Here is a 9,317-nt window from a genome sequence, read left to right on the forward strand (position 1 = left end):
AATATATCTATTCAGATCCTCTGCTCATTTTTTAATTGGATTGTTTGTTTGAGTTTTTTGCTTCTGTGTTGTATGAGATCATCACATATTTTGGATATTAATCCTTTATCAGATATATGATTTGTAAATATTTTTTCTCATTTGGTATGTTGCCTTTTCATTTTGTTGATGGTTTCCTTCGCTGTGCCAAAATAATTTTAGAACTAATAAGTGAGTTCTATAAAGTGGCTCCACATAAGAAAATACATAAAAATCAGTAGTTTTCCTTTATGAATAAAAAAAATTTAAAGTTGGAAAATAAAATGCAGAAAAAGATCGAATTTATATTGGCAACAAAATCTGTTAATGCCTAAGTATAAATTTAACAAGAAAGGAATAAGAACTATAAGAAGAAACCTATACAGCCTTACTAAAGAACATACAGGAAGAAACACACCATTTTCCCAGAAGGGAAGACTTAACCCCATTCAAATATAAAAGATTTACATTATTAGATAAATTGAAAGATATTCCAAACTAAGGCTTGACTTTTTTTTTTTAAAACTGACAAATGAATACAAAAACTAAGAAAATTTTGAAAAAGAATAATGAGAACAGATGTGGTCCACCAGATATTAAAATGTACTTCTTCATTATTATAAATATAAAGTCTAATACAGATACTAGAATCGAGTTCAGAAATAATGCAAGTATATGTTAAAATCTACACGTGATTTATTTGGCATTTCACATCAGTGGGGAAAGGATGTTTTTATTCAATAAGTAGTATTGAGACAGTTGTCATATGAAAAGGAATAGTTGAATTCTTATATCATACTTATACCATAATAAATGATAGATCATTTAACATGTAAATGTGAAAACAACAGAACTATAATCATACGAGAAAGAAATATAAGAGAAAATTTTTATAATGGAAGCGATACAAGTCAAAATAAGTCAGTTGTCATTCTTTATGTATCAGCTTGGCAAAATTAAAAAGATTAGGGTTGATTTAAAAGTGGAGAAACAGACACTCTTACATTGTTGGTGGGAATATAATTGTTAAAAATGTGCATACTCTATGACCCAGAAATCATACTTCTAAGAATCTATTCTTTGAAAATAATGGCAATAATATCCAGCAAAAATTTGTTTTCAATAGCAAAACACTGGAAACAACTTGAAAATCCACCAGGGAGTAATTAAACAAATCGTAATACATCTATGGAATGAAATAATGTGCAGTCATTAAAAAGAATGAAGTAGGGGGGCTGGCCCGGTGGCGTAGCGGTTAAGTGCACGCGATCTGCTTCAGTGGCCCAAGGTTCGCAGGTTCAGATCCCCAGAGTGCACCAACGCACTGCTTGTCAAGCCATGCTGAGGCAGTATCCCATATAAAGTAGAGGAAGATGGGCACGGATGTTAGCCCAGGGCTGATCTTCCTCAGCAAAAAGAGGAGGATTGGCATCAGATGTTAGCTCAGGGCTAAGCTGCCTCACAAAAAAAAAAAAAAAAGAATGAAGTGGATAACCTGGAAATATATCCTGAACACAGGTTTCCCCTGCTATCTGAAAGTAGAGCATGCCTATGAAATCTTTCGTAAGCCAAAGTCTCGTAAAGCAAAGAAGCAATTACTTTACGACACATCTTGCTAATGGACACACAAAATAAATCAAGATAAAGCACTGATGCTCACAGACACAGTTCAAAGCTATGGCAGCTTGATGCTGAGATGATGAGTGTAGTTCCCAGGAAAGGAGCTTGGCGGTGCCACTCTTGCTGCTCAGAGTGTGCATTGCCTCTATGACGGCTCACTGCAAAACAAACACTGAATGCTATTTTTGTTTTTTGCCTTTTTTCATAAAAGTGGAAATCCTCTGGATTTCTTTCAGTTAGTAAAAACAGGTACTAATGTAGGTCTTTCATAAAATCGAAGTGGCATAAAGCAAACTTTTGAAAAGCAGGGGATACCTGTATATTGTTAAATACTAAGGGCAATCTTTTGACTATTTTGTAGAGCATGGTTCTATCGACAGGATTAGTTGGTTACTGCAAGGGGAGCATGGAGACTGGCTGACTCTGCAACTCTCCACCACTATGCATCACGCCCCTGCAGTTACAGCAGGGTTTATCTCCAGGAATGAACGATGTTTGGGTCAAACAGACATGGTCATAACCCAAACAGGTGATGACACCAAGGAGGACTAAGCAGATGTCAGGGCCAGAAAACCAGTTGCTGAGACATTATTCCCATCTCTTCACTCTCACTGAAAACAAGTAAAATTTAAGCCCTTGGCAGATGATTGCACCGTTCCTCCCAGGCTGGCTACTGACAGTTTAGTTGGAATTCTCAACCAGATAGATGAATTTTGATGAAAACAAACACTATGAGAAAAAAAAACACAAAAGAAATTGATAAGTGAGTAACAATAACTACTTATGCAGTCAGAAAAGATATTTAAAATAAAATTTAATTATCCTTAATATGATGTAGGCAGGTGTTTCATCCAGGAAGTAAGGATAGAAGATTATGAAAAACAAGCAATACGTATTTGATGAAATCAAACAAAAACAAATCTTGATATATAGCCTGAAGAGCACAGCTGAAGATCAAATCAGTGAATTGGAAGAGAAAATGGCAGAATTTTCTCAGAACACATCCCAAATGCATAAAGTTTAAAAATAGAAAAAGAATCATCATTTAGAGACAGGGAGGAAAATTCCCAAGAGGCCAATACCTATTTAGTACAGTTTCCAGAAGAAAAGCCTGGAGGGAATACAAAGGAAGCCACTGAATAAAAAATCTGGAAGTTTATAATTACAAAATAATTTACAGCGATTACAGTGAAGTAGAGTCGAAGAGGGATGGAAGTAGGTAAAGGAAAATTTTTTAAGGATTAAAAGTGCTGAGTGATCTTAAAATTTTGTGTGTAACGAAAAACTATCTGTATAGAAAGTATGGGCTCAGTTACTCACAGAAAAATATTTTTATTATCTTATTAATCTTAAAGAATGTCTACAATGATCTTTTTAGTTAGCCACCCAGATCAGGTCAACCTTTGCTAGCTATTAGAATCACTATTCTCTTGTCCAAATGAAGCAAAAATCAAGTTAGCAGAACACCTTACAAAATTCTGTCTTAATGAGACACTCTATCTTACATACCATCAGCTAAATAAACTCACCACCATAATTCCACCTCTATTGATTTTAGTAAAACCCATGACAATTGTTAACAGAAAGAATTTGCTTCACTCTACTATAATCATTCACATGCCTGTTTTTTACTTTGGTGATAGTCCCAAACAGATGTAATGGGAGAGGCCATGTCATCATAACAAGAAGTAGAATCTTGAAGAGAGATCCCGGGAGACCTCCTACTTATCATCTTGGGCATTCATTGCAAATGATTGATTTGTTAATATACTATAACCATTTCCTAATTCTTTTCAATTCTTATAGCTGTAGTCTTATCTTAAACGAAGGAGGAGAATGTCATCGTCTTTTTAGACAACCACAAGTCACATCCAGACGAAGAAAGAGTGAAGAGAGTTTCCCCTTCAATCTAACAAGACGATGGAGATTTTTGTGGTATATTTGTTGAAAGAGCATCTGGGAGGTCTCCATGTAATTTCACAAGCCACTTTCACCACTATCAATCTTTGCTTCAAAATTGTATTTTGGGGTCCACAAATCAAATATAAATATTCTCACTTCAAGGCCAAGTATAGGAATACGACCATTTCCCATATCTATTTATTGAGTGGGGAAAAAGGCTACTTGAGAATGGCACCCAAGATTGAATTGGTGCCAAGATGTGGTGGCCAGAGCAGATGGAGGCAACAGAATTACCAAAAGCAGTGCTGACAAGGGAGGTGAATGAGCACAAAAGGCAAACAATGTCCCTTAAATTTCGTGTCTAGTGATAGATTAAATTTTGACTTTTCCGTAAGATAGGTAAGTATTAGAAGAGGCCTGGCTCAATGCTGAAAAGTTAGAAGTTTACATGAGCTGCAACATCTGCAATTTTTGAAATTCTTTCATGAAATGACAAATAATAAGGGAGCCAATAATCATGAAAAATTGGGGGGGGTGAAAGAATCCAAGGTAAAGAAGGAATTATTTCACAAGTTATTTCAGAAGCAGCTTCTTAGCACTGGCAGTCCCTTAGCAGTTTCTTGAAAGAAAGGCCTATGCTAATGTATGCATGAGCAGCAAATCTTCTGGAATTTTCCACACAGTTGCTTCACTTCTCTGCTTTGCTCCTGTTATGAAGACTTGACCCCCGAAATGACGTTCATTTACCGACATCACCAAAACTAAATCAAAAACAAGTAAAAGCAAGTAATGTCAATCCCGAAGTGATGTGAACTGTGACAGGAATTTTTTTTTTATTGTGTTTCCTTAAAACAACTCAAAAGCCTCAGTTCCGTCATTGTGAGGTTTTAGAGGTTTAGTCCTTTGAGAGGGAAAACCGGCTGTCCCGCTGTTCCCCTGCAGGCGACGGAACACTGTAAAGCCCTATTATCTTGAAAGCACTTCTTTGGTAATTCTCAAGACCACATTTCTCAATCCAGCAGTGTTGTTGAGCAACTGCCTGTGTTCTTCAGAATCAGAATTACTGTCCACAGGGATTCAGGGCCCCCCCGTCTCTTTTAAGTCCGTTTCTGTGTACTTTGAGACAGAACATTTAGGACATGGCCCATGTAAAATGTCATATATCTCAGAAAGAGCTTACATTTATCCAACAGCAGTTGTAAAAAGAGCCAGTCTTGGTCTCCTAAACATCCTTGTGCCATTTTCCCATCTAGATGTTGGGCGTTGTCCTCTAGCACCCATCAGAAGTCCAGTGGTCTTTTTCTCTTTCTACCATCATTTCAAAGACTGATTTTATATTAATCATTGACACTTGAGTATGAATGACTTGAAGCACTGTGTTTGTTCTTGGGAAATTTGCATTTAAGCCTTGTTTCTAATTGTATAAAAAAATATTTTGTACCTCATTAAATTAAGTTTAGGTGTCATATAAAAGTTGGCAATTATGAATTCTGGTCATATTCCATGATCTTTTCTCTTGCATAAAAGAGAAAATAAGCAGAAGCCTGACTGGACTATGGCAGTGACTGAGGGAGTCCAGAGCTGACTGAGAGCAGAATATTGCTGGTTCCGGCAGCAGGGGTAGCTCAGCACCCTGGGCCCACCTGCTCAAGCTCCACTCGTCCAGCCCATTGCTTCCTTTCCTCTAGCCTTACCCATTGGCTCTCTCGACCGTTTATCATTCTCTTTCTCAAGAACCTAATATCTCTGATCAAAACCCATTTACCCTGTGCTTTGTTCCCTCCCTCAGGTTTATCTAAACCCCAGGTGCTTAGAGAGTACCACATCCACATGGCCTGGAAGTTCTACTTCCTTAAACCCTTCATTTTACAAATTACTCAGGTTGAAATTTCTGAGTGTGGAAAAGGGTCAGGAAGATTTGAGAATGAGAACAATGAAATGAATAGGAGGAGGAAGATAAGAACACTAGTGCCCTGAAACCTGAAAAGCAAAATGTACCCATATATTCCTCCTCCTTTCCTTCCTTCCCACCAAACCTTGATGAGCCAGAGACAACCTGGAGCAAGAGGCAGCAAAGCTCAAAGCAGGGGAAGAGAGAAAAATTCAATGACAAAGCCCTTACCTCTTCCACATTGTGGATTCCAGGTGGTAGCAGGCCAGAGCTGAGAGAGGTTATTTAGCTATAATGAAGTAAGAATTCATATTAATACACTGGATTGAATCTATTACTTAAATGAGACTGTTCTTGAGTTTGAAAGTGATCAGAGTTCAGGTAAAGAAGATGTGGTATATATATACACTGGAATACTACTCAGCCATAAAAAAGACAAAATCTTGCTGTTTGCAACAACACGGATGGACCATGAGGCTATTATGCTAAGTGAAATGTCAGACTGACCAAGAAAGACAATTTCTGTATGACTTCAGTCATATGTGCAAGATAAACAAACAAACACATAGATACAAAGACCAGATTGGTGGTTACCAGAGGGGAAGGGGGTCGGGGGGTGGGTGAAAGGAGTAAAGGAGCACACGTGTACTGTGATGGATGGCAACTAGACTTTTAGTGGTGAACATGATGCAGTCTATACAAAAGTCAAAATATAAAGATGTATGTCTGAAATTTATATAATGTTATAAACCAATGTGACCTCAATAAGAAATGAATTAAAAAAAAGAAAGAATAGAAAAGTTATGAAATAAGTCCAAGATAGCAGAGGAGATGAAAAATAGAACCACTTCATTGAGCACTTTGAAGGGACAGTAGGAGAAACAGAAACAGTGTCTTCAGCATGCACCCTAAGGACAGGTGCACACCACCATACTTTGACATAAGCTGTATTTAGCTTGTTTTTATTTAGGAGGCGCTATATTTGAGGCAGAATTGTCTATGAAGTAAGATGACAATGGCACTGATATTTATGTTCTTCAATTTGTCATTGGTTTTGGAGAGAGCAAATACAATCCGTAGACTAATGTGTCAGGTATGCTGAATAACAAGGAGTCAAAAAGTGCTCAGAACAATAATTAGTGATACCAATAATTTATGTTAAAGCTTGACGAAAAAGCAAAGTACAAAAAACAATATCAGCAGCCTTTATTGTAAAAACCTTATCCCCAGTCCAGGGTGGAGACGGCCTTGCGCTGATGGTGAAAAGTCCCCAGGGAGCTGCTATAGGCTTAGATGAGGAGAGAGAAAGAGTTTTGAGGAGTCTGAGAACGAGTCTTTAATGAATTACAGAAGAGGAGAGTATCAGTAGAATTATTTGTGAGAATGGCCACAACAAGGTGGCTGTCAGAAGTAGGGGTGTTACCTGGTTTCTTTCTCCAAACCAACGGATTCTTAAGTAAAGACTTGACTTCATAAAATAAAATTACTGGAGTTCAGACTCTGGTTTTGGTGATTTTAAAACATGTCAGCAAGTTTTTTGACACTGCTCTCATCAAGAGGTAATGTCTAAGTCCCCTCTGCTTGGATATACACTGATCTTGGTGATTCTTCAAAATAACAGAATCAACAGTGATGCTGCATGAATTTTGAATCTCGGTCATAAAAAGATAAAACTCCCACCTGGCTCTCTCTTGGAACGTGGCCTTGGAGCTCTGACACCATGTAAGAATTCCAACTATTCTGAAGCCACTGTGCTGGAGAGAAACAAAGAAAGAACACAGAGATGTATGAGGAGCCTCAGCTGTTTGAGTCTTGCCAGCCCTGGTGCAATAGGCAAATAAGCAAGCCGTCAGATTATTCTGGCCCCAGTCACTATCTGACTGCAGCCATGAGAGAGGCCCTGAGTGAGAACCACCCAGATGGGCCCAGTCAACCCCAGAACCATCAAAAATAATGATAAAATATGAGGTTTTTTAAGACATGAAATGTTGTTTTGAGATGGTTTGCTAAACAGCAATAAATAATTGGAACACTGGTATTCAGCAGTACTTTATAAACAAGGTTGGACATATAGTGACCTGATATATAGAAAAAAATTATAGAAATTCAATGTATACATATTTGTTCTTGAATCTCTTAATATTTAGTTTGGTATATGCTTTACACTTTACCTATAATTAATTTAGCAGTACATGCATTTGATTTATAAACATACAAATAAACATATACCTGAGGGTGCTTGTCAAAATATTTTACTGATAAGTATGTGCCATAAAAATATATTTGGAAACCACTGGTGTGGTGGACCACACCTTCAGCCAGGAGCCTGAAGATTGGGTTCAGGTCTCCATTCTGTCCTGCTAGCTTTGTGACATTGAGCACATCTCTGTACTAGTTTCCCCATCTGCAAGTAAGAATTCATGAAAACTACATTATATTTGCAAAGGCAAATTTCAAAATTGAAAAGCAATAGAAAAATAAAATGTCTTACTAAATTGCATTTTCCCAAATTTTACTGTTTTAGGAGAAAGCTATGTGATGTATCAGGAACCTGGGTAGGCTTCATCATAAGCTTTATTTTTTTTAAGGTAAAACTCAAATTAATTTTATTCTGGAAAGCTAATTAAAATACATAAATATATGCCCATATCATCCCTCACAAAGTTTTAGAGGTACTTTAACCCTTTCCCTATATTATCATCAGCACTCAGCTTAAAATGTTGTCATAATCCTTAGGTTTGAAGTCTGTTTTTGTGTTTTTAAAAAACAGACTTTATTTTTTAAAATAGATTTAGATTTACAGACAAATTAAGAAGATAGCACAAAGAGTTCCTCCTTTTACTAATATCTTCCTTTAGTGTGGTACATTTGTCACAATTAATGGATCAATGCCTAATACCCTTTTTCAGTTCCAGGACCCCATCCAGGATGCCTCACCACATTTAGCTGTTATGTCTCCTTAGGCTCCTGTTGCCTAAGACAGTTTCTTAGACTTTCTTTGTTTTTGCTTGACAATCTAGTCAGCTTTAAGGAGTACTGGTCAGGATTTTGTAGGATCCCCCTCTACTGGAATTTGTCTGATGTTTTTCTCATGATCATACCAGGGTTATGGGTTTTGGAGGAAGACTATCATAGAAGTAATGTGCCATTTTCGTCACAGCATATTAAGGGTACATACTATCAACATGATTTATGACTGTTGGTGTTGATCTTGACAACCTGGCTGAGTTAGCGTTTATCAGGCTTCTCTCCTGTAAAGTTATTCTTTTTCCCCTCTATTTCCATACTGTCCTCTTTGGAAGGAAGTCACAATGTGCAGCCCACACTTAAGGTGTAGGAGTTAAGCTCCTTCTTACTGAGTATCTACAAAAATTACTTGCAGTTCTTGTACAAAGGGGGTTTCTATTTATTTATTCAATCATTTATTATACTGATATTATGATATCATTATGAACTTATGCATATTTATTTTACACTTTAGGTTATAATCCAATACTACTTATTTTCTTGCTTAAATTGTTCCAGTCTAGGCCATCGAGAACTCTTTCAGTTGGCGCCTGTATCCCTTTGACCCACTCCCATCAATATTGGTTTTGTTTGTTTGTATTTCCTTATTTTCTGGCACTATAAGATGGTCCAGGCTCATCTTGTATATTTCCTACCCCACTTCTAGAATCAATCATTTCTTCAAGGAGTCCTGGTTATCATAAGCTTTTTGTGCCATCATGAAAATATGCAATATATGTTACCTTATACATCCTGAAAATATCATTTAACCTACAACAAAACCAAATGCATTGCGATTTTTACTCTTTATCATAATTATGTGAAAAGGGTAAAATGGGGAGGATCTGATAATAAAGGTACTGAAAACATGAAGAGATTA

The 9,317-nt window shown here is 36.9% G+C and overlaps 1 long non-coding RNA gene across 1 annotated transcript; it reads right to left on the bottom strand.

The window, feature by feature from the left end:
- Positions 1-863: 863 nt before the first annotated feature.
- Positions 864-7,179, bottom strand: LOC147913465 (uncharacterized). Its single transcript, XR_015548679.1, has 3 exons — positions 7,112-7,179; positions 5,663-5,720; positions 864-2,367 (listed from the first exon to the last, which is right to left on the bottom strand). It is a non-coding gene; the product is annotated as an uncharacterized LOC147913465 (long non-coding RNA).
- Between the last annotated feature and the right edge of the window lie 2,138 nt (positions 7,180-9,317).

Source organism: Ceratotherium simum, chromosome 27, assembly GCF_057802395.1.
Source record: "Ceratotherium simum simum isolate JZ-2026a chromosome 27, ASM5780239v1, whole genome shotgun sequence".
NCBI lineage: Eukaryota > Metazoa > Chordata > Mammalia > Perissodactyla > Rhinocerotidae > Ceratotherium > Ceratotherium simum.